Source organism: Ostrinia nubilalis, chromosome 8, assembly GCF_963855985.1.
Source record: "Ostrinia nubilalis chromosome 8, ilOstNubi1.1, whole genome shotgun sequence".
Classification (NCBI taxonomy): Eukaryota; Metazoa; Arthropoda; class Insecta; order Lepidoptera; family Crambidae; genus Ostrinia; species Ostrinia nubilalis.
The window spans coordinates 17,497,956-17,522,444 of NC_087095.1; the positions used below are offsets into that span (position 1 = coordinate 17,497,956).

A 24,489-nucleotide genomic window follows, 5' to 3' on the forward strand; every position below is an offset into this window, starting at 1 on the left:
CCAGCATAATTTTGGTTTTATTTCGATTTATTTTATTTGTCCTTGTTTATTTGTATTGTATATGGGATAGACAATAGTTAATTGACACATTTTGACAATAATCCATGAATTTGACTTGGGGAATTTGGAATAATAAGTATCACGAAACAAGGAACCGTATTATTGTTACTTTTTTCCAAGTTCGTGATATATAAATGTATGGTGGTAGGTACTTTTATGACACATACCATCAAAGAAATCGACATATTTTTTAGTTTTTAATACTTACCTACCTAAGAAATTAATTAATTACTTACTTTTTATTATGAGTCATTGGCGTATCTGGGGTTATTTACAGGGGGGGCTACCCTCACTTGAAACAGCTCCAGGGGTGGGATTATGGGGGATGAGTCCCCCCCCCCTTCTCCCCATAATCCCACCCCCGGCATCTAATGGCTTGTGTAAATATTTTCACATACTTATCGTTATAAAATTAAATAACAAATCAAAATTTTATGGGTACAAAGGGGGGGGGGGGTAAGTATTTTCACATATTGTTATAATAAACAAATCAAAATATTATACGTAGATACGTACCTAGCTAGACTCACATTATTTCTTATGAATATTTCATTACACACACACACATTATTTCTTAGTAGTTAATATCGTCAATTTCACATAATTATTTTATTCTAAATTTATATTATCGTTTTTAAATTTATTAAACCCTTAATCATTATTAAAATATCCTAGCTGGATGCATAAAACCTTGTCCCGAAATAGGGGACATGAGTTCACGAACTTAGAAACAGAGCAAAATTTTGTCACGAAACAGGATCCAAACAAGAGGTCCGCAGAACAATTAATATAAAAAAAAGTTCAAACTATATAACTATAAATTATGTATTAACTTACTGTCAAAAGACCAAAGTTTAGCATACAAAAGCTTTCATACTGATATCATGCTTGGTTATTTTTAAATAAAATGTTAAAGTCGTAAGAGCCTTAATATACCGAAGTAGGGGGCACTTACCTTACCTACTCGTACTTTCTTTTTTTCCTATTGTTTTATTCTACCGTTAAACTTAATAATCATGTTTTTAGAATCAAAACATTAAACAAATACAATGTCTCTGATGAAATAGTAGACATTTCTAAAATAGCGTTCAACTAACTTTGTAGTTTTTCTTCCAGGCTGTTTAAAACATATCACAAATCATGTTTATTAGACGGAACTTACGAAGAAAAAGATGTCTTTCTTTTATAATCACCATTAGCAGGGCTTTGGTTTCTTTTATTACTTCCTTGTGTTTGTTTGTATTCTGTCACCGAGACTGAGCGTTAAATCAATCAGCACTCAGATTACGAACATGAAAGAACATGGAAATAACTTAAAACACGAGTTGGATTGAGTTATATTGATCAGGGTGTGTTTGTGCTCTGGTAGAGCAAAAAAGTTATGAGAAATTAACATGTTTCTAAGAGATACATTCAAGTCTTTTCTTATTATTAGTCTCTTTCTCTTTATTGTCTTGTAGCCCTTCAAGTATCAGCGAATCGAGACATAACAAAAATCAACTGTTACCGCGCCCTAATGCGATCATTTAAGGTTCAGCGAACCCTTAAGTCTGATCGCCATCGCTGCACGCCGGCTGATCGCGTGTGATCGCGTTGGTTTGACTGAACCTTAAGGGAGATCCGTAAACGAACTAAAGTCGCTGACATAGCCCGACGGATCAGCAAGTTGAAGTGGCAGTGGGCAGGGCACATAGTACGCAGAACTGACGGCCGATGGGGCAGCAAGGTTCTGGAATGGAGGCCACGTACCGGAAAACGCAGCGTGGGACGTCCACCCACAAGGTGGACCGACGACCTGATAAAGGTAGCGGGAAGGCGCTGGATGCAGGCCGCTACCAACCGTGCGATGTGGAAGTCATTGGGGGAGGCCTATGTTCAGCAGTGGACGTCCTGTGGCTGAAATGATGACAAGGGTTCCACGAGCTAGAGAAAGCTCTCCAGGTATCATTGTCACCGATTGACATCTAGTTTATTTCTTCCCGCTTCATCTAAACTATCCCAGGAAGACCAATGACTGGAAGACTAATGCGTGATGCTTAGCACTAATCAGCATTATCAGCAGACATTCGTCTTGGCTATCGGTCCATCGCACACGCTAATTGGACCGCGGCTGTAATGACACAGGCGAATTAACTGATTGGCCGCGTTGATTGATTTGTGACTATGGGATAGTACTGCAGTTAAAGTTATTATTTATTTAAATTCAGAACCTTACAATTTATTTGTCTTTTGATATCGGCAAAAATATAAGTGACATGACATACTCGTCGATTAATTGTGTACGATTAGATCGAATGATTCAAAACTGTCTGCTTGTTCGGATTACTTTCATTCAATAAATCTAAGGCTCATTTGAATGAAAATTCTGTTATCTTAAGTAATTTAACTACATAGCGTCAAGTGTTAATAATACATTTTCACCACTAAAATTATAAATATGTATTGCAATAGGCACCAATTTCATAGCATGGTATTCAAGACTCTTGATCTAAGCAATATCGGAGGATCTTCAATATACCTAACTTGGAATGCCTTTGCGCGAGGAGATCCAGCTTCCCTCGGAGCAATATTGAAAATATGCTGAAGATATCTTCGAGCACATAGACATGACATCTATTAGAGGAGAACCATACCTATATCACGATGTTTGCATTTAATGCACTTTATAAGAATTTTCACTCATCACGTTATAATAAATGATATTGTATTTTTAAAGCATCGCATGTTTCGAGTGCAACCTTTACTTCGCAATAGAATGTTTCTTTATTCAAATAGAGCTCCTTATTAATTGCTTGATTTAAATAATAATTGACAATAAAACTGGCGCCGCAGACGCTGAGCCTCCAATATATCATTCAACGTCAAACTGAATAGACGCAAAGGACTATTATTTATTCTAATTGACAACGTATCATTTGTTTGAATTCATTGGAGTACCACATACTGGTAATAGAGACCTATACGTTATAATATTCTTGAGTAAACTTCAATAATATGTAGTTAATACCTATCTAATAATTACTGTTAATATTTACTGTTCAAACATTGTCTTCAAATTATTAAGGTTATGATTGCCTGAAGTGACCGCTCCAACCTGAATCGCACAACTTGAGTATCTTAATATAGAGATGTATAGGACATAATAAAAGTAGTTTGTTCTACTACTACTCAGTAGAATAGAAGGACCAACTTCACTCTTCCCGTGGATGTGCAGGATTACTCCCACCTCTCGTTCCCACTGCTGCAACTCCTGTGTAGTATCTGACCGTCATTAAAAACCCAACCAGTGAAGGTCAAGTTTCTCCCGGGGGAAAGTTAAACTGTCATTGGGCCCGCAACGAAATTAATCAGAAGAACATAGAAAGAGTTCAAAGTTAAGGTTCCCGTGAATGTAGTGCACAAATTAGTAATAGGTATTCCTGATAACCCCTCCAATTAGACTAAATTATGTTATTTGCATTACGAGTAGAAGTGGGTTCACCACAATACTCCATCGGACGACGGGGATCGAACTAGCGTCCTTCGAATCTCGAATCGGTTGTCCGACGCCGACGCCGCCATGTTTTGGGCTACCGTCGCCAGACCTGATGACGATGATGATGACGATGATGATGATGATGATGATGATGATGATGATGATGATGATGATGATGATGATGTTAGTGATGATGATAATGATGATGATGATGATGATGATGATGATGATGATGATGGCTGTCGGGCCTGCACTGACCTGGTCGGGCGTGTCGGTCTCGAAGGCGTGGCAGTACTGCGCGGCGGGCTCGCGCCGCGGCTCGCGCGCCACGAAGGCGAACAGCGCGCGCGCCGCCTCACACGTCGCGTACGAGATGCGCCGCAGCGCGTGGGACATGCGCACGCTCTGCAAAACGACACCTGATACACATTCGTGACATTGCTTTAGACAACAACAGCCCCCCTAGACAAAACGCACTTTTTGATCGAATCGAAAATCGAATCCGTCAAAACTCCATACCAAAAGGAGGCTTTTCGACCACTTTTCGACTGGTTTGCGATTAAAATTTGCACTTTGTCTAGACCCACAGGGGTAAAATAGTAAGCCTGCCCGCAAAAAGCGTTTCGCTAAATCTGTTCTAATGTGAATGGTAAGGGACTGAGTCCGCTGTGTGCTAATTTCTGCTCCGAACAATATGTGATTTTTTGAGGCAATACCTACTCATCTTTTTGGCAATATATCAAACTAATATCGATTTAGACAAGTCTTTTCGTCGCTAATTTTCACGGATCCTTTTGTATCCTGTAGGGTTAATTTTCTTTCACAATCAGGTGTTTTTCGAAAGTGCAGTTTACTGAAGAAAAATATAATATGTTTTTGAATAATCTCGATAGAAGCTCGCTTCACAGCGATCGCTTGCGCTTCAATTTTACTAAAGTTCATCCAAACACCGATGGAAATATAACATAACTGAAGTCATAAATATTTTTACAGTAAATTTAGTGCGAGAGCTCCTGAAAAGCTAGGTATAATTCCAGCGGCAAAAGCTTAAAACTAGAGCTTTCGAGCTGAAATGTTTTTGAACTTCAGGACATTACTGATATTTACGATGCTTGTTCTTGAGCCCCAGGGCCAGTGTTCTAAACATAGATTAAACGAGGCGAGGAAATGAAATGACAGCAAAATTAAATTTTTATGTAGTTCTTAGCTCTTGTTCATAATTTATAGCCATTATATGAGTATTTTACTTTTCTTTTCAATCAATACATTTATGACAACAGTTAAACTGTTTCGTTTTAATGGGTTGAATATTATTCGTACACACCTGGTCGTCGGGGTCGCATACTTTGACCCCAGAGAGCGCTACCACCACCAACACGGGGACCGCACGCCCGCTCTCCTGCAACAAACAAAAACATATTATGAAATGTGGAAATACATGGGGGAGGCCTTTGTCCAGCAGTGGACGTCTTTCGGCTGAAACGAACGAACGAACGAACTTAAAATATTATGATACAACGTTCAAAAAACCAAAAGGCAAATCCAGGAGAATGTGATTACACTTTTATAGCCCTTTATTAGATTATTAGATATACTTAAAAGAATTTACTAACTTCATATTTCAATCATCAAAAACAGACGCATACTGTATGAACTTAAAACCGGGCATTAAGAGGCATTCCGAGTGGAAATGTGTTGAAAAACTTTTTTGTACCGCGATACGTGAGGCATTTGCTTAACAGTCGGTAGCAGCAATAAATTTGTTTCAAGCAAAACCAGCCACTGAACTGGAATCTATTAAAGATTTAAGGGTGGCGACGCATTTGAGTTAGTTAGGTCACAAACATTCGCATCTGACTATACAAGATATAATCATTTCGGACTCGGAATGGTTGACTTAATTAAATTTAACCAACATTGGATTATTTCAAATATATTTTTAACACTGGGATTTTAATACTATTCAATATACTCGTGGCCGTAGGCACAAAGGTTCACGATTTATCCATAATCCGCTTTAGCCATTTTCGTTCTTGCTGTTTCAAACTAAACCACGCTACGCAGAGTATATTAAGCCTTTGGTACATAGTGAAACATTATTCGTCGTTTTCTCTCTGGTCTGTAATCCCCTCCATGGCAGGCGCGCTGTTTACACGGAGCATCAGTACCAGCGGAGACAAAAAGATACGCCGCGAGCGAAGCTCCATCGTACTCGCTGGCTATGGCTGCCGCTCCACGCAGGGTATTAAGTACATACAAAGCTAGATGTAAATGCCCTAGCATAATCGATATTTTGATATCACACATGAGATTCCTTTCACAGTATTCCAAAATATAAGTACTAAAAATTGATTTTCAGTTGCCGAAAGGAGAACGTTTTACTACCTAATATACATTTTAATTATACTCTTCAAAATCATAACATTATTTTAGGATTACACAGTTAAAATTACAATAAACAACAATTGATTAAAAGTCCTTAATCGGACATTTTATTATGCTTTTTAATGGAAGTCTTTTTCTTATTCTATTCTGTTCCTTGGTGCGAAGTACCCTCGAGTATTGTTCTCAGGTCTGGAACCCTCGTTATAAGGTCCACTCTGACAGACTGGAATCCGTTCAACGTAGGTTTATGAGGTTCTTGCAGTACAAGTGTGGGATTCGTGATTCTGACTATGAGACCAGATGTCGTAGATTCCATATTTTACCCCTTAAACACAGAAGAGCAATTGCGGATATCATATTTTTAGTAAAAATCGCACAGAATTATATTGATTCTCCAGAACTGCTCTCGAAAATCTGTCTCAAAGTTCCAAATAGAACTGTTAGGCTCCCTATTTATTTAAATATCCCCCGCTGCAGTACCAACTACAGACAGAATTCATTCTTTTTGCGATCGGCATGTGAAGTGAACAAATTGGTTACCATTCCTGAACTCGATTTGTTTAACTCGAAACCAAATCTCTTTAGGGACACATTGGCTAAATCTTGGTTCGACGGTTCATCAGCTGTTTAATGTAGGTATAGATCTTAATTTAAAAATAACTCTCTCATGTAAGCGAATTGGCTTTTGTTGTATAATTGTATTGCTACACATATGCGAAAACATGTAAATGGTGTATAGTTTCTTAAGCAGTGGTTAATCTATTATTGTTTCACTGTATGTTTTCCAAACAAAATAAAATAAATAAATAAAATTATTATGAATGAGCCAGAGCATGTTCAAAACCCGAACTTCAACATTCCTTTCCAAAATGTAAGCGCTCTTTTTGTGACAATGAAACTTAAACTAAAATTGCGAGTTTAAAACAAAAGTACTCTCTACTTTCGTGGAAAAGTTTTACAACAGTTTTTGTATACTTTTAAAAATTACCAAGGAACTTGGTCGCTCCGCTCGTCACCGCACTCTGCGTTAATAACAAAATGAAGAGTCGAGAGGGGGAGGGTTCTCATTAGGCGTTTTAATTAAGACGGCTTCAAAGATGTCCGCGAGCAATGATAGACGCGATTGCTGGAGCCAATAAGAGAAAGAGTTGGGACGTCGGCTTTATGTCTAGTGTGTAGCAGGGCTAAGATTGCATTGTAAAAAAGGGACAAAGCATTTTATTCTATTGTGCCCCACTGTAGCACTGAAGCTTCACAATCGATTCAGGCGACAATCAAAAATGTAAGCGTTGTGGCTGTGCTGAAGTGATTGGGCCTACTTATTTGTTTAGTGTCGCATCTCAAATTAAATTAACATTAATAGTTAATTTGAAAAAATTGAACTGCCGAAGGCGGGAATCGAACCCACGATTAATTGCTCTACTTAGCAGTATCATCACATAAATAATAGCTATAATGGTAATATTCATCGTACTCGTAGATATATTTTTCAGTACCTACAAAATTATTACCTGTCAGTACAAGAAAAATATTGTGTCATAAAATACGCAGCAACCCATTTGAGTGCTAAAAATAGACTGCTAGCAGAAAATACATCACACTAACCGACTAAAGTGCTGAGGCTTTAATTGTTTAACTGCCTATGAAGCAATTTATCAAACGTGGCCAGCCGCTGCTCAACAAAGCAAATTACCTTATTTAAAATTCTCCACAAGTTTATATTCACTCAACCACGACGAGATTGAAAATTTTAATAACGCTCCTTAAGCGTTAAAGCGAGCGTTGCTTAATAACGAACGCTCGCTAATGTCGAGATGGCCGAACTTCGATCGTAAGAGGGCTTATAATTTTTTATAGATGGTGTAAAACAGCCTGTATAGTTTCTGATCGCGTGGTTGATTTTGTAATTTTATCGTTACACATCGTATAAACCAAGTTTGTTGAATAATCCGAGAGTCAAAATATCCGAGTTACAAAAAGATTTGCGTTCTACAAAAGATAGCCGAACCTAAAAATCTTAATAATTTAATCACTGATATATAGAAAGTCGACAAAGGAGCCTTATTTAACGATGTAGGTATGTGCTTAACCAAGTTCAATTTTTTAATATCAGTTGACGTAATGAAGTGCCTGGTTATTCAAAACTTCGTATAACTCTCGAAATATTGACTTTCTCACCGGAATCCCCGAGGCTTCAGCTATAATAGGAGTATGTAAATTTTTACGGCGGCTATGAAAGCACCGTGATAACTCGGCTCCGGCGCCTCGCAGCATGCACTCTATCCGCCATATGCGATCCAATGTTCATAGACAATAGCGAAGAAATTGATACGAGTTTATGAAACACTCCACTCCTTCATCGCACTTGAAACTTTATTGCTTATTTCATGCATCGACATAGGTTTGATTTTGTTTGAACTTTTATTGATGACTAGCTTTCCGCCCGCGGCTTCGCCCGCGTGTATTTTTGTCTGTCACAGAAAAACAATATCGCGCGCGTATTTGCTCACCGTTTAGACCTACCCTGGACTACGACAAACATTTTAAAACCAAAATCAGCTCAATCGGCCCAGCCGTTCTCGAGTTTTAATCAGACTAACGAACATCAATTCATTTTTATTTATATAGATGTAGATAGATAACATATTGACTGTGTTATGGTTTATGTTAAAATATTTTTTTCTGCTAATAGAATTATTGAGCAATTCTATAACATACAAAAACAAATAAGTTAAATAAATAAGCACATGAAGATCGAATAAAACGACAATCGTAATTAGGTAGGTACAATATTACTTTTTTTGCTTTACTGTATAGTAAAAAAAGTTCAAATTATCGCACAATTTCTTCATCTCTATATAATTTAACCATTTATCCCAAAATGTTCAATTGTATTCGCTAGGACCAGACCGCCTCCAACTCGGCGCGGGGCTGCCGACAGTTTGCATGCAAATGGTGACTTACGCGGCGGCGAAGACAACCTACGATTGCGATAGTCTTAGGTTTTGTTTGAGGTGTCATTTTTCTTTTAAATAAAAGCAGAAAAGTAACACTGTGCAGTAGATAAGAACAGGGAATATGACCATCATAATCATGATGTGAGGGACAGGTTGATCAACAATGTAAAAAATAGACATAACGAGTATTTGTAGCGTTTGGTAGTATGGAAGTGCACAGCGTTTGATTCTTCATACAAATTAGAATCGGGCCCAACTATCGGCCGACTAAAAATCGGTGGTAGGTGCTTAGGCTAAAATGTTATAATTTTACAACATTTTTTCCGGTAATACGAGTAGCAGTAATTCAGAAATAACTTTATTAACAAAGCGCAGTGTAGTATTTTAGGTAGGTATACATCTTCATTGTTATCTTGGAGACAGAAGAATTTGCATTCAGACAGAGCGCCATCAGTCTCCCCGTGTAAACTCCTCCATTCCACCTCACCTTGAATGACGCAGTTTACCATCCGCGACCTGAACCGTCCTATCTTGCCACAGCAAACCATCCCTTATCGCCTCCACCCAAGGCCCTCAGGGTCATTAGGGCAAGGGTTGGAGCCATCGCGGCGAGCACGTGGAGGGTAATGGATTAGGTACCTTTGTATACGTCTGGCATTTCACCGTCATTTGGCGGGTTGAATTTTAAGGAGATGGGCTTATATGGCGCTGTTATGAAACCCCTCTGTGACAATGGATGCCAACGAGTTAACTATCTGCATAACTAAACGTTAGTTTTCATTCGCTAAAAATGATACGGACAATGTGAACTACACTTCACATGAAAACACATGCAATGTAAACACTCGTATAAAATTATTATTCGTATACTTTTCTGTTATGATAGAACATGAGATCAAAAAGTGATAAAGGAGTTCCTTGGTTTCGACTTTGTCATCTGGTATTTGCTTCCTACTTGAACCTCTCTTACTTTCTTCTGATTAATTTCGTTGCTGATCCGATGGCAGTTTAATTTTCCCCCGGGACAAATTCATACTCGTTTTTTTGGGTTCCACTGGCCGCTAAACTGTAGACTCACAAGAACTGTGGCCACACAAGAATTACCGCGTTGGGAACGAGAGGTCCCATAATTTAAACGACGTTTACAGCTTTATTTTTCTCATAGGAAATGTTACATCCTAGTTCTTCCATGTAGTAAGGAATTAAGCTGGGTTGCACTATCTTACTTTATAACAAACGTCAAAAGTCTATCAAAATCCACACACCAAAAGAACCAGTTATGGTTACAGTCACAATAAGGTGGTGCTCAACTCAGCCGTAGTAAACAAAGATCAGTCCAGTAAACTCAGGACAAATTAGAAAGTTTAAATTGATTTGGTTTAAACAAGAAAAAGACGTAATGAATTTAAGATCCTCGACGGTTTTATCTGCCGCAATCGGAGCAATCGGATTCAGCGCCCGCATTACGTAAAGCTCTCGCAAGCTATCTCTATATCAGTAACCAACTGGGAAGATTTCTTTGCACAGTTTGAAATGGGGATATATACTTTAATCAGTAAAAAATGGCAAACTCTTACTCTACATATAACTAAAATATGCTTCCAAATTACTTGTTATAATCTTTTTTGAGCTAAGATGATAAAGATGCTAAACTATTTTTCTCTCTTTAAAAAATTACCAACATTCTAATAACATACGACATTAAAATGTATTATTTCGACAATATTTTCGTATTACTGTAATATTTAAATGACACCACACCACTTTATTAGTGACTTTCCTCGTCCTATTTCGATCAGTTACGTAATAGGTCCGCGAAATCATTCTTTAATTGTTTTATTCTTCGTTCCTGCGGATCCTTCTGCAGATTGTTTTCAATCAGCTAATAATGCCTTCTTTTTTTGTAGTTTAAACGTTTTTTGGTTACCGGCGAAACATTTATGAGATCAATTGACTTAATTGGCAATGATCAATCTAATGCGTTCACTAAGAAAAAGTATTTTGTGAAAGATATTACTTCTATTAGGCGATATTAATTCATATTTACACATAAGTTATGTTGCATGTGACTTCACAAACAGCTTGATCTTGTGTATTTTTCACACATTAATTCCATCTGTTATTATCATATCCACTCCGACTAGCATTGTGATTAGTAACGAGAATGGCTCTTTTATTAATTTGTTCGCGGTTAATGTGATATTTGTTATGTGCATTAATTTGGGACACGCTGAGAAAAGCCGCTGAATGGATGGGAATGTCATTATTATGACTCTAGCTTGTCCGGGTGTAGACTTGTTTAGTTAAGAAGTAGTCTTAATATTCATCTAGTATACTGTGTTTGTTTAGGCGTAATAAAAAAGTTCCACCACTGATTACTTGCACATCCTTTCTTTCGTTATAGAACTTTATTAGAAGAACTAGCGGCCGCCCGCGACTTCGTACGCGTGGATCCCGTTTTACCCCCTTAGGGGTAGTTTCGTAAAATCCTTTCTTAGCGGATTCCTACGTCATAGCATCTACCTGCATGCCAAATTTCAGCCCGATCCGTCCAGTGGTTTGGGCTGTGCCTTGATAGATCACTATGTCAGTCAGTCAGTCAGTCACCTTTGAGTTATATATATTTAGAAGTACTATTTAACTTAATTTAAATAAGTTTGGTCATCAGTTGCTTAGTTTTTGCAAAATGTTAACTCCAACAGACTCAATTTGTTAACTAAAGTTTGTATTTCACAGGCGCAGTAATTCTACTCCTTAGGCCTCAGGCCTTTATGCTCGCTTATATCAGGCCTGTCGGTCTGAAGTTCCAAAGTTTCCACACCTTGGTAGACTAACCTGGTCCTGCTCAAGACGGCAGATTTCCCTCGCGACTGCATCGACACATTGTGCGAATTAAACAAGCACCTACAATCTACATGCATACTCCAGGCAATCATAGCACGTGAGGGACGGGAACATATTGCACACGTCGGATCAGCTGAGATTAATACGTGGCTTATGCGCCAGATAGCTCAGGATTTATCTGGTCGTACATTCTAATACTGAGAGTAGGTAGGTACCTATACATTCACATAACGAGATTCCAGAATACTAAGTAGGCTTTGTTTCATAAACTCTGAAAACAGTCATTCTATAGAAAAAGAAACTTAAATAGATGGTATTAGGATTACATAAATGACCTAGTGCTCATTTACTTACGCTATTTAATAGCACATAACAGAACGTACAATCTGGTGAAATAAATAGTAATAATGGGAATTTTATTTAACTGGATTTTTTCTTAAAAAAAGAAGAGCTGAAATGACCACGTCGACGAACAGCCTTCTTCTGCACTCATCTAAACTTAATATTCTACCACGACTTGTACAGTGGCAAGGTTTTAACATTAGGAACGCTGGGTGACTTAGATACTTCGCAGTTTTCTTCACATTTTAAATTTAAGCCCACTCCGTGCTAATTTTCGCTCTTAGTAGCAACGGAAAAAGTTGCAGATTTACGTGATTCATGCCCGTTTTCACCATCAGTCCCTAATTTTTAAGTGTCCCCTATGAAAAAAAAATGCCTGTTATATGATACCACCATAGGAGTCACGTAGAAATTAGGGATTGATGGTGAAAACAGGCATCAGCCACTCATTACACAAACTATACGTACATTTCATAAACTATTTCACAAAATAACATGAATGAAAGTAGTTAATATCAAGATAACGAAATATAACGAAACTAGATTTTTTTATGCTCAATCATTTGGCTCTACGAAACAAAAGACGACACTTATTACTAAGTATTAATTACTTGAGCCTTTATATACTTTTTTAACTTTTCCAGCGACAACTTGCTTAATTTAAATCCTTTGAAATTTTCAAAGCCCCCACTCTCAAACAAAGTGGAACTCTCACCCCTCCAGCAAGCCTAAATACTTTGGCGCTAAGCATTGCTTTTGTAGGCCTAAAACACGCGCAGGCACTCGCGTATCCGAGCAAAGAAACACGACACTTAGCGAAGTAGCGACTATCGTCACTCGCACTCTGGCTCAGTTTTGTACTTTCAAACTGTTCCTACACTCACAGTTTTACAGCGGCTAAGAGATAAGCTTAGAGCGGCTTAAACGTATTGAATAAATCGAACCGTAAAACGCTGTACACTTTGTTATTAAATATGTGCTCAATACATCAAGTACTCCAGTCAAAATGCATTCTACAGTAAGTACTACACATTACGTAGGTACAGTACATATTGCTTACTACTTATTAGCTAGATTTTTGCCAACTGATAGTTGAAGGATAGTGTACGAGATCAGGGTGCTTACCATGAGTTTACGTTAGGTGTGCTCGCTAGCGACTACGTAAAAAATGACATTAAATGTATTACAAATTGTAGCGGCTACTTTCAAGAACTAAAATCTTCATAGATGTTTTTGACGCACTCGCTAGGGAGTACACCTAACGTAAACTCATGGTAAGGACAAAGATCACATTCAGATATTAGGTTCAGTTATTGATCATGGGACTTTTTTTTAAATCTTTCAAATCTACTGGACGTCTTCAAAATCTTCTTTAAACCTGTAACTTGGGCCACCCTTAACAGCGCCCGTCCATTAGTAGGCCTTTGTAACCGCATCAAGTTGTCGCAGCCGGAGCCGGGGCCGCCAGTCGCAAATGGGTCGTTACCGCGGGCTGAAGACGCTGAATTATGTCAATGGTGGATTTAACCAGTCTTTGTATGTTCCTACATCGCCATGTAAAAAAAATCGAATCCTCTTCTCTACATTATAGATATCTCGCCGGGTTGCTATATCCTAATCCAAATCCGTCTGTCAACTGTCAAACAATAATGTTTTTGTTCAAACTACCTTATATCTGCGGTTTTCGATGTTTTCTCGTGTTTATTTTGTTTATAAAGACTATTTAAATGAAACTATTTAATTATGAAAGTGTAAAAGCATCGAAAATTATAGATATTGATCAAAAACAGATTGACAGTTGAAGGAAGGATTTGGATTGGAGTTGATTAAAGCAATCCGGCGTATGCCATCATCAAAACAATCTTAAACAAATAGTTGTTTTTATTTGGTTTTCTTGAAGTAATGAGGTTCGAAAACAACTGAGTTGCTTAAATAAGTATTCAACATTCAACAATGAAACTCCACTCAAGCAAACAATATCCATGACATGATATTTTTATCTACTACTGCTACTACCTTACCTAGCTACCATTTCGTTAAGTATTTACTGTTTGCCGGCGCTCGATCGCGAGCGGAGAGCGCGCCGGTAATCGTCATCGCATTTAAACGCAGCGCTGATTGGAGTGCACTCCGCTTAATACGCGCGCTGTTACGCGATATTTGCCGATATCCTTATTTTAATAGCGATCGTAATGGACGGCGGACTGGCGGAAAATTTCACAATAGGTACCTGCACTTTTTATTTTTGTGCATTTAAAAAATTCTAAGATATTTTTAATCGTAATCTATGTAAAATTACCAGTAATGTTTATCAGAAATCAGAACTTAATAATACATACCTACATAGTTTTTGTTAAACATTTGTAATATTTGTGATATATATAACAACTAACTTGCAAATGAATTTTGTTCATATACTTAGTAGAGTTTTATATTACCATAATATCGCTAGTTTCTCGAGGGGAGTGTTGAAAAAATAGGGCTAGAAAGCTCTCTTGGAGTTTAGAGCCTGTCACCAAAATTGTAACAACTTACGTTACACGGTAAAAGAAGAAGACAGACCTAATAATCTGACATTATTTTTATCCTTGGAATAACGTAGCTTAGGGAATAATATTTTAAATAATTTTCCCTTTAGCTAAGTTTCGTAAAAGTCCTGCAATATTGAACAAGCCCGTCCCCGCGGCTCTCCAGGCGCCGAGGGCTCGCGGTGGCCATCATTGTCCTTCAGTCCTAATTAACTCAAATGGCAAATTGAGTGCCTTAAGGGCTGGCCAAAGGGGAGAGGTCCAATTGTTTGTGAGGTGTATACAGGTTACAGAGTGATTTTTTTAAGTGTGCTGGGAAATTTAGGCTGAAAAAGCATGAAGTAAGAAACAGCATAATACAGAATGGTTTAAGTTTGATTTGATTTTGAGAGTTTAACATGTTTTATTAGGAGAGTGTAAAGAGGGAACTTGTAAGTAATAAATTAATCAACTACAAACGACTAACTAACGAACTATTTTGAACGACTGGCCTGTATTATGAAAATTCAGTTATTCACGTACGCTTGTGTAGGTATTTCAGAAATTATTGAAACGAAAACGCTCCAAACTACTCTAAAGTGACAGGTGTGCGTACACTCGTGTATAATTGTCCGTAGAACTTCTCAACCTCTTCCAATATCTCCGGCCCCGACGAAATGGCTCTGCCAAAGGTCTTCAGTTTTCCCAATATTCTAACAGTAATCTGAAAGGCGGCGGTTAGATCTTATAATTGACTCAATGTCAGTCAGTTCAATATAATTTTAATCGAGCGCGACTAACTTCGACTTGTTTTTGTTCGAAGTCAGCGAAATCAGACAGCCCTTATGGTGACACGTTACAATGGGAAAAGTTATGCAATAACAGACTAACTTTCGTCGTACCACCTTATCAGGGCCATTTAGCTGCTGAAATCTGGCCCTTGGGGGCTCGTAATAGGGTTCCCAAGGACGGCAAAAGGTCGGCCCAGTATTTCGTCTTCTTGCAATGAAATGTCGAGATTTATGGGAGTAAAACACGAACAGGTTATGTTTTATGGCAGTTGGGAAGCGTTAATCGAACGAGAACAACGGGAAAAGCGGTCAGTAATATATCAAAAAGTTGGTACGAACGAAATTATTATCTGTCAGAGGGCACCTTTATTTCAATACAAATTAGCCTGGCTTCATTTTAAAAAGTTATTTGCATACATTAAACTTTAACATCGTCTTGTATTTAAAATGGTAATACACATTGCACAACAGTCGATTAAAATAAATGAGTTTCATTTTCCATAGAATGAATAAGCTTTTACATTTTTAGGTTCCTACAGAAAAATAAGGATTAAATTTGACAATTAAGAAAGCAAAAAGAGGCAAAATAACCAATTTACTTAAATTTATGAAGAACATTACTGTGATACTTCGGAAACGAACGAGAATTTTAATGACAGATAGCTTCGAGGAAACATAATGAGTGTCATTTTTCATTCAATCTAACGCAGTTAATCATCTCTGTAATAACTTAATTAATGCTGCCTTTTACGAGTATTTATTAGGTTATACTCTAATTTAAATTAATTAATTAAAAATCATAATTAAGACATGTGAATGTAATAAGTAATGATTTTTAATTTAATTAGTGTACGTAAGTAAAGATAATTCTTGATTTTGATTAGTTCAATAACATTTGATAAATCCGCAACTATTACGGAAGACACCTAGTTGTATAATAAATTGAAGTTGATAGAGACTGACTCACCAAACTCCTTAATCAAATCCTCATCAAGCGAAAGCGAGTGTCGTACAAGTAAACTTCGCGAAGTAGTTCGGATCGGACGGCGGAGCGTTTGGGCGGCGCGACGCGCTCGGCTCGGCTCGCTCGCGGCGACTGCGGCGCGCGGAGCTACGCCGCCCGCCCTGCCGGCACAGGGCAGAGGCAGAGAGTTATAAAGCGACTCGACTGTGTGCGGGGTTACAAAAAAACAATTTTTAATGAAAATTACTTACACTGTATTACTTACATAAAATTACTTAGCTGTATAAAACTTCATTTTTTTCCAAAAGTTTAATCTTTCAAAAGATTTTGCTTCATCCACATTTCTTATGTACGATGTTGTGTATAATTTCAATAAACGTAATTAGATGAAACCACATATTACCTAAACAAAACCTAAACCTACTCGTATATGTATTTAATTGTAGTATAAACAGTTTATTTTTCCATCGAACAAGTCGTACTATTTTTTTTTAATTGAACCATGTAAATGATAAATAATTAACTTTTTAAAAAAAATAAAACCGACTTCAAATGCGTGAACACAAAAAAAAACTAAAAATTAAAAAAAGTTCTACCCTTGGGGGTGAAATATTTTCTTCAAATTCGCATGAAACCACCCTTTTGATAATACCTATTCAACAAAAAAATAATCGTTCAAATTGGTTCATAATCGGCGGAGATATTGCGTATAAAAAAGTTCATCCCCAATTTTCCACCCTTGGGGGTGAAATATTTTCTTCAAATTCGCATGAAACCATCCTTTTGATAATACCTATTCAACAAAAAAATAATCGTTCAAATTGATTTATAATCGGCGGAGATATTGCGTATAAAAAAGTTCATCCCCAATTTTCCACCCTTGGGGGTTGTTTTTTCTATTATTAAATTTAAATGGGACCACCCTTGAGGTATTACCTATACGCCGAAAAAAGATTTGTTCAAATCGGTTCATAATTGGCGGAGTTATCGCGTAACAAACATAGAAAAAAAAAACATACGGGTCGAATTGAGAACCTCCTCCTTTTTTGAAGTCGGTTGAAAATAAGTTTTAATGAGCATAAATATTTCAAGTTCAATAAGTAAGACAGAAATACTGTTAAAAATATTCATTACTCTGCACGAATTTGCTCTGTGTTCCTGCATGTTCCGCCCGCCCTCGGGTTATGGGCGGCCGCACGTGACTTTGTTAATGTGGACGAGGGATTGAATTAAATCGGCCCACGAACGAAAGCCTTGTGCTAGACTGTAACTTGTAAGATATGCTGTAATTGGTTTCGGGCTGACTCAATAAATATGGGTTACATGTGAAACGCGAGTCGCCGGCAGAATAGTAAAGCGCTGAATCACTAATGTTGCCAAGTGAGCCGTTGGCATTATGATGATCCAAATATGAACCGAGAACTTGCTCAAAAATAATTCAATGAAATGATTTCTGAGGCAAGTCTGAAATGAAATTAAATAGTTTATTCAATACATAGGCCCTTTCCAGGGCACTTATACACGTCCGAAATATAGCTTGCCCTACCACCACTTCGGGACAACATTATGGGCTGGTGCTGAGAAAAAGTGGCGGAAGAAACTCAGTCACCTTTGCCAGCAGTCTCCGTAAGGTACATACATGATGGTATAACCTGGATGTGATAAAATTTTCGCGCTCCTTTACTTGAAGACACTTGTCTTACATCCAGCAACTGGCGATATTTTAGAAAAAAATAGGAAAATTCGGAGTCGATTCTAGACTACGATTCAAATGAAAAGGGAGCAGAGCAGGTTGACGATGATATTGGTGAAAATTTTATAGATTACTGTTCATCTTCATACATTAAATTCTCACCAGAATGAGTCTTAAAAATGTCATGTGTCATTGATGAAAGGGAAGTGATTACACCCACAGATTCATTACCATACTTTTGGCTTGAGAGCTAGAGTCATCTTCCGACATTGTCTCGTTACCATATAGATAACTAAACCGAATCTCATGTTTAATGCAAACGTATCGAAGCCTTCATTAAAGTTAATTAAGACCCGGGAAGTTATCAGGTTTTTGCCAGGAGCTGATTAGTTCGGCGCGGAGGAAGTTGGCCCACATCTGTCAAAAGCGAAGCGCATTTAAAATGCAATCGGGAACTTTGGGAAGCGCAAAAACCGTAACGAAACTTTTGGGATTGGCTTTCATCTTACGGAAAAATTCGTGGGTTTTTCAAGTGCCGTTTAGAATGTTCATGCCGTTTAGAATGTTCATAATCTTAAAAATGGTTATTCTTAAATTGCTATTATATTTTACGCATGTAAGGAAGGAAGGACGTTGCTTTTCGCACGACACTGCAAACGCTTCACACAGGTCAAGGAAACTATACCTACTTACTCGTACTTTGGCAAAAATATAATACAGCAGTAGGTCTAAATGAACGATGATTTTTTATGCATGACAAGGCAGGTTTTTGATTGCTGTGCAATTCTTATTTTTACCGATATTTTCAACGAAATCACCTTGCTTCAAGGTAAGGCCTAAGAATAGATTTCAAAGAACTTGACTAACACCATCAGACGTCTCTTTGCGAAAGCGCTTCCGTGCCGCACCGCATCGTTTGTCAACGTCGTGGATTTTCTTGTATCACCATAATATTATAGTGGTGGTTAACAAAGTATTTTGTCGAGTTCCCTCGTGTGTAACCTCTACTATTAACATTTAACCCTAGATAAACTAACTAATGACCATGCTAATTGTTAATTAGACACAGATTTCTCTCAACGTCCGTACGGAGATGAATTTTAATGTGCTCGGGTCAACCTTTAAATGCCAGTTTCATTGCGAATGACTTGAGATGGAGATTCTTTTACTTTATAAAATTAAATTCTTACTGTCCGTTTTGGTTCTTTCGCTCGTTTTGAAGACACTATTTCTTTTTCATGACATTTTCGCTTTTGTAGATCTAGAAATTTGTTACTTCATTGTGTTTTAATAACTTTCGGAGAATTTTTAGTACGCCCAGTCAGTACATTAGCATTTTGTTTGATCTTACTCTTTGTACGAGTAGGTATAATGCTTAAAAACATAACATGGCAACCTATAATAAAATTAAGGCAGCAAGCACATAGATTAAGTTTATATACCTACGTTGTAAATATTGTTTTTCTCTTAGTGCAATGTCTTGTTGGTTGTCTTATTAAATAAATAAATAACACGTGATAGTTACTAAACCTCAAAACCTACAACAAGTCTCAAATTTCTTCTCTTAGTATCTTGTAAGCGTATTGTAAAACGATACATTACCTAATAGCGACATAATAAGTTAAGCACCGACTTGCTACACGAAACAGGCCGCTAGTGAACTGCACCGGCAGTGAAATAAACATTCTTCTAAGTGATCTCCACGACGACGAGTTAAATCTCAATAAGTACTGCACAATTTAGCGAACGCCGGCTGTAGTCAACATAACCTAAGACAAACGAGAACGAAGGATAGAGAGCTTGAAATCTTTTTGTGCTGGTAACATTATTTTTGAACATGCGATGGTCCATTACCTTTATGAAAGTAGTGGGAAAACCTTTATTGCGGAAAAGTAATTGGATTTTCATCACGATTTCAATTTCAAAATACCTAATGTATGTTAAGTTATTTGTAATATTTTTCTGTGGAAACTGATAAGGCTGCTGTATTGTTTCTATTTTTTAAGTTCACAAAAAAAACATTGGATATGGTTACAAAAAAATAATAATATGAAATTCGAATTGGATACTGGATTGTGTAAAAGAGATTTTTAGAAGCCTCCTTGCAAAATAAATTAATTTGAACGATTAAAATTCTTTCTAAGCAAGATTGATGAATCGAATTTTATAGCCTTGTTGGCAGTGTGTCCCACGCAAAACAGTTCGCGAATTCGTCTGGTGACTTTTGGCGGGTCGCTCTCAGGCCGACAATCGGAGTGCTCACTTCGTTGACTGCTTTCGGCTCCAGTGCTCTTGTCTTGCTAGACAGACGTCACGTATTTCTGTTTGAGTGTCTGAAGTTTAGGTTCGCACATGTTCACGCTCGAATGCGTCACATTTTGAGTGCGCTTCCACCTCAGTGGTAGCGCTTTGACTGTGTTGATTACCTATCTTAGGCAATAACGCTTAGTGTACCGTAACCAGGTTCGAGTACCTAGTGATCGTCTTGATCGTATTTAGTGATATTTCTCACAGACACTATGGTACACCTAATAAATCGAGGTATTACAAGTCCATACTGACATTTCTTGACTTAGAACAGCTAGGCATAGATAAATAAAAACTACAGCGAGTTGAAATGTGAAAATGCTTGGTCAAAACTAAAGTCATGAGAATTCCATTTGTATAAATTTAATGGCCTGGCCTTGCATGATGGCTCCCGTCGCCATTAAAAAAAGCCTATTGTATCTGCATAAATCGAAGCCTTCAACATAAAAGCGGACACAAACAAGCATCTCAACCCAACGAGCACCATATTGACCCCCACTCAAGATTTCATGCCCGATCCTCTCCACTGGAGGACATAAAAAGCGAACGCGAAATCTTCGCGCGGAGCTGAAACGCAAACATCGTTAGAGCGCAATCGTCGCAACTTTGTTGGACTTAGCTGCACTTCAAGTTTCTAATAAGAACAAATAGTGTGTTCATGCATACTCGTAAATCTTCAAATAAAACTTGGTGTTCAGAAACAAATGAATCATAGGTACTACTAATGAAACGTTACTAGTAATTCTAGTGTTTTGTTTTTAGTTAAATTGGTACAAGTGAATTGATATCTTGTTTATCTAACTAAACCATATTACAAATGCCTTACATTGTTGTAGGTATAAATAGGTTCCTAGCCTAATTTATATTGCCCTCGTATTATAAAACCCACATTCTAAGAAGTATGAAATATTGTTGAAATGGAGATATCGATACCTATTTGCTCCTAAGACGTATATTATATTGATCAACATAAATTGATTATAGTATGTGAAGATGATCTCTTCACGTGGAATAGAAAGGCGGGTGTAATGTGTATATCTACTCCTAGAGTGAAAGCGTGCCGAAGGCCTCTGAAGGCAGCGATAAGGGTGTTTGTAGGGGTCGCGATAAGCGCCGCAAATCGCATCAAATTGCTCGCCGCGTTACGATATTGGAGATGCCTTGTCGGGCTACTCTAGTTCACATTAGGTTTGTATAGGTTAGAATGTTTTATTGAATTGATAGAACGGTTTTGCTTTGCTGTTATAATATTGGATCTGCTTTATAAGATTTTTTTTTGCCGAAGTCGTACTTAAAATTTTTGTAATTTTATTTATTTGCGCTAGTCAACAAGACAAACAAAAGTTTTTTTTTAACTTCTAGTAGCAAACTCATTTAGGCCCGATTCGACCAAACTTTTATCCGAGAATAACTCCTGGTATAACTGGCACATTGACATTTTGTATGGAAAATATGTCAAAATGTCGAATAACTGACGATTTATTCTGAGATTAATATTTACTCTTGTTTGGTCGAATCCACCCTTAAAAATTGAATTTAAGCTGGACTTGTCTTCAATACTTATTATTAAAGATATTTCGTTTGACTTGATTGACTAACGAATTTCATATGCGTACTTAGTTTCCTTCTTTTGCGGTCTATTGAAGTATTTTCAACAACGTTTATGTGAGCAGGAAAAAACAAAAATAAGAAACTACCTATAATACTTTCCGTTCTAAAAATCTCAAAACACAAAACTTGGAATACTTTGAAACATTGTTCTACTTCTGTCGTGTGGGCTTTAACTTTGTTGAGCAATATCTCCTAAGAGCCGACACTTCACAGCATGAAGTGGAGGCACAACAATCCTCGCGAAAGTTATTCTAAAACTTTGCTCGTGAGGCACACATACTCGTATGTTATGTTGAGGCTATCGTATGTGCAGGTATTAACACATAATCACGTCTTGACAGGATAATATAATGTGATAAAATGATGTAAAATAATAATTCTTTAAAAATATATTTCTGCTAATGTCAGTCACTTTCCGCCAGGACAAATACCTTCAGTGGTTGGGTTTTTATTGGCGGTCAAGCTGTAGATCCTGGCTATACATACAGGTAGTAGCAGCGCGGCAGCGGTGGGAACGAGAGGTTGGGAATAATCCCATAGTGTCAATTAAAATCATTATTGTATATAATGTACTAGCTTTTGCCCGCGGTTTCACCCGTCTGAAATTTAGTTTGTTAAATACAACATAAAACAGATCGTCATAAATTATTCTGGTTTATAAAAAATAATACTGTAAAGTTTCATCAAAATCCGTTCAGTAGTTTTTGCGTGAAAGAGTAACAAACATCCAGACATCCAAACTTTCGCATTTAATAATATTACGAGTAGTAGGATCTTACTGCACCTATATCTTGAAAAGTTATAAAAGCAACATTTACAATTAACGTTTTGCTACAAGTTTAATGTTGATCTGTTTGTAATTATAGGTGTAATGTAACTGCTATTTTAAATGTATCAAATCCGCCTGCGTTCTCGTGTTAATTACCAGGAGCTCAATTAACATCGCGAGTCTAGGTAGAGGTAACTTATCAACGTTCCTAAATTGAAGTTTCCATTTTCTCAATAAAACATTTGTGGGTCGTTTTAATTAACATAAATGCGGAGAACATTTCAGTGCCATTTGGACCGCGAAGGCACATCTAAAGTGTAACGGCCAAGACGTTTAGGGTCAGAGTTACCACAATTTTTGAATATTTCCTTCCATAAATTGAACCAACTTAGGATGGAAATGGCCCTGTTGCGTCTTAATAATATTTAGTTCTTATCAATTTTGTAATCATCGCAGCTAGAGATGAAGAGAGAAGTATATTGTATATGAAATACTATCATCATCATTATTTCAGCTGCAGGAGGTCCACTGCTGAACTTAGACCTTAGTTTTCAGATTGGCCGGCGGTTACGAAATACTTTGTACAACATATTTTTTAAAAGCTTATTAAACAGTGTATGCAAAAATATTATACAAAATAATATACTCTTCGATTGCACAAATATTTTGTTACATTTTACGGGTTAAAAAAACGTATTACCTAAGATAATTTTGCAACACACTTTTAGAAATATTTTAGATGAAAATGAGCAAAGTTATTCGGGCTCGGCTCTTCAACCCGGGTTGTGGCTCACATACAAAGCAAAGTTCCTGAACAGTGGGTAATATAAATTATGCCATTAAAACTCCGGTTTGGCGCTTCCCGAATGTAATCAACTTTACGACTCGACTTAAGGCCGGCCTTCATTGAAACTGTTTTTTGACACACTTGTGATTAAAATGCATAATAATATGTGAATACGTGAATTACCTACTTCACATATTCACGCGTGAATTTTATCATTAGTGTGTAGACGTTTATAATGAGTGCGTTATTACATACCTAAAATATGATATAACCCCATGACATCTCGACTAAAAATCTTAAAGTATATCTACGTGCTATTAATATTTTTCAGAATAAAAAACAATGCTACTCGTAATAATGACAGTACACATTATTGTTATTATTCAATTACAAATAATAATTAATTAATGTTTCATCATCATCCTTGTTAAAATTCCTTTTATTATTATCTAAATGTAGTGTGGGTCTAAAAGTCCAGTGAGTGAAAATAACATTGGTGATGTTGAGACATGCAATGTGATTTAACCGATTGAGTCCCAGACGGCATTAATTAATGTCATAACAATTGATTATCTATTGTGTCTAGATTCGCGGAGCTTGAAGGATTAAATCGTGCAAAATTAAGTGCTTATCGTCATAAACTTTTAGCATCCGAATCTAACAAAACATATTGTTTGACAGTTTGTTAACCACAATCCTTTTATAATACTTTTAAAATGCCTATAATAAATGCTCTTTTCATCAATCGCATCGTGTGCAAGCACCCTAATCTATCTTAACCAGTTCATTGCCGCTGTCTAATTATAGAGCGGCTCTATGATGTTATTAATTACCAACTACTAATTATGGGCTCACTCGGGGCAACGCATGTTTACACGCGGTATTACGGCTTTACTACATTGTAATAGGCTATGAAATCGGATGGTGTAGTCGTAACATTATAATGACTGTAGAGTGTAGATACACTTTAAAATATAGGGCTTATCATGGCTTCATT

General features: G+C 37.1%; 1 long non-coding RNA gene across 1 annotated transcript in view; it reads right to left on the reverse strand.

Moving 5' to 3' along the window:
- Positions 1-3,891: 3,891 nt before the first annotated feature.
- Positions 3,892-24,489, reverse strand: part of LOC135074304 (uncharacterized) — a 63,334-nt gene continuing 42,736 nt past the window's right edge. Inside the window, exons 3-4 of the long non-coding RNA XR_010257806.1 lie at positions 4,860-4,934; positions 3,892-3,940 (exon numbers count right to left, since the gene is read on the reverse strand). This is a non-coding gene — a long non-coding RNA (uncharacterized LOC135074304). The remainder of the gene's footprint in view (positions 3,941-4,859; positions 4,935-24,489) is intronic.